The 2500-nt window shown below is 38.9% G+C and overlaps 1 protein-coding gene across 1 annotated transcript in view; it reads left to right on the plus strand.

Moving 5' to 3' along the window:
* aco1 (aconitase 1, soluble) overlaps positions 1-2500 on the plus strand; it is a 29255-nt gene that overhangs the window by 3557 nt on the left and 23198 nt on the right. The gene's annotated exons all lie outside the window — the stretch shown is intronic.

Consider the following 2500-nt stretch of genomic DNA (forward strand, 5'->3'; position numbering starts at 1 on the left):
TGTTTCCAGTCAAAAATGACTGTCCTCTAACAGAATCATTAGCAATACATCATACAACTATTTTTTATTTACATGGATATGTTTTCATGACAAGTGATGAAGTATTACTTTACAGTCCAGCATATGCATATTATTAAATTCAAAAAGTGAAAGCTCTTCAGCACAGCATTATCGTCAAATTATCGTTATCGTGAAAATTCTCAAAATTATCGAGATAACTTTTTTTGCCCATATCGCCCACCCCTACACTCAATACAAGTCGATTACAACAGGACCGGAAGTAAGATATAACACACACACGCACACGCACACACACACACACACACACACACACACACACACACACACACACACACACACACAGCAGACCTGTTCATAGACCACTGCATACAGGTCGATTACAACAGGAAGTAAGATATAACACACACACACACACACACACACACACACACACACACACACACACACACACACACACACACACACACACACACACATAGAGGCTTTCAGCCACTTCATAAAGCATGCATGTACACACCAGTTCATGTGTTTCTTTTCTGAGTAATGCATGTCTCTGTTTCTGTTCCTAACGCTCGTCTGTAATCTGAATGTTCATTCCTAATGCATGTCTATAAAATTAATGTTAATTCCTAATGGGTGTTTATAATCTGAATATTAATTCCCATAGCATGTTTATACTCGGAATGCTTATTTATCCATGTAATAATTGTTTCTATCTTGATGTTAATTCCTAATGAATGATATTACTCCCAATGTTTACTTCTAACCCTCTAGTCTCTATGCTTAGGGGGTCAAACATAAGGTCATATGCACCACATCATATGGTTTGATATGGCCTCAGGCTAACAAAAAAAGAAAAATCCCTTAAAATGATAAAAAGTAAGTCTCTAGCCCATTATATTGCACTGTAAGTGCTGCAGGTGTTTGGGACTGAGAGGTTTTCAGCACTTCAGCATGAATTTGCCTTTTCTCCAACTCAAGGTTGACTACCAATGTGATTCCGAGCAAATTCCCATGTATTCCAATACAGTGACTGGTCCGGCAGCCTAGGAAACTACCGCCAGAGGCCAGAATTATTTACATTACATTACATTGCATTACATTGCATTTAGCTGACGCTTTTATACAGAGCGACTTACATTTACTATTTTTCAGGGTATTGGTTACAGTCCCTGTTATTTTTGCCTGCAAGTGGGTCTAGCCTCTGACAATTCCTCAGGCCCTGAAACTGGTTGACCAATCACAACACAGGAGATTTGTTTTGAATCTTTGGATGCAAAGTGGACGGGGTTTTGAGGGAGTGACGACAAAGCGTTGGTCAATAGGCACAGACACGGTTTGAAAAGCAATCTGCCGATGTCTCATTGATCGGGGCCAGACTAAATATTCACATTTCACCTCCTATTTAGTCTGGCTTGCCAGGCTGCTGGTCCGGCCCACTTGAGATCAAATAGACGCTATGTTAGCCAGGCCATGCCCTCCTAGTGATGCAACACCTTTGGCCCTGCTTCTAGTCTGGCCAAGAGCAGTGTAAAAATCGTTTCTGATCTCCTGAAAATTCTGGAACTCCTCTCACTTTATCAGGACTCAGGCCGCAAACAACCAGTATCAAACCAAGGGAGGCGGGTCAACCATGCAGTTTGGGAAATGTCAATTGCTAAAGGGACACTGTGTGAGATTTTTTAGTTGTTTATTTCCAGAATTCATGCTGCCCATTCACTAATGTTACCTTTTTCATGAACACTTACCACCAGCATCAAATTCTAAGTATTCATTATGACTGGAAAAATTGCACTTTTCATACATGAAAAGGGGGATCTTCTCCATGGTCCGCCATTTTGAATTTCCAAATATAGCCATTTTTATCTGCAAAAATGACTGTACTTGGACCATACTAGAAAATATTTGTTTATTGCTCAGTAAACTTTCATGTAAAGATCAAATTTGGCAATAGGCAGCCCAGTTTCAATGAGCAGCATAGTTGCAGTACCTTTTTGACCATTTCCTGCACAGTGTCCCTTTAACGCTCTTCGTCAGACCAAGTCTGGAAGAGATTTGCAAGTCGATGATCATCAGGCTACTCCATGTGGCCGCTGAGCTGAAATGAGGTTGACACCCCTGGTCTGTTCATAACAGTGTCTTTTAATCTCCATTCAGTCTTTCTAGATGTGACACCAGTGTCTCTTTCTGAAGTCCTTTCTTAACAAGCTTCTATATAATTCTGTGTGTATTTCTAATAAGCATGTTTCTAACTTCATTCTACAGAAGTTTATATAATTCTATGTAAGTCTGTGAGGTTTATATCATTCTTAATTCTTAAAGTCCATATGTAATTCTATATAATTCTATAATACGTGTCTATACAGTATATTTCTAATGAGTAATTCTATGTAATTCTGTATAATTCTATATACAGTATTTCTAATGAGTTTGTCTATATATGTCTGTAATTCTATACAAGTGTCTATAGAAGTCTGTG

The sequence above is a fragment of the Engraulis encrasicolus genome, unplaced genomic scaffold, assembly GCF_034702125.1.
Source record: "Engraulis encrasicolus isolate BLACKSEA-1 unplaced genomic scaffold, IST_EnEncr_1.0 scaffold_65_np1212, whole genome shotgun sequence".
Classification (NCBI taxonomy): Eukaryota; Metazoa; Chordata; class Actinopteri; order Clupeiformes; family Engraulidae; genus Engraulis; species Engraulis encrasicolus.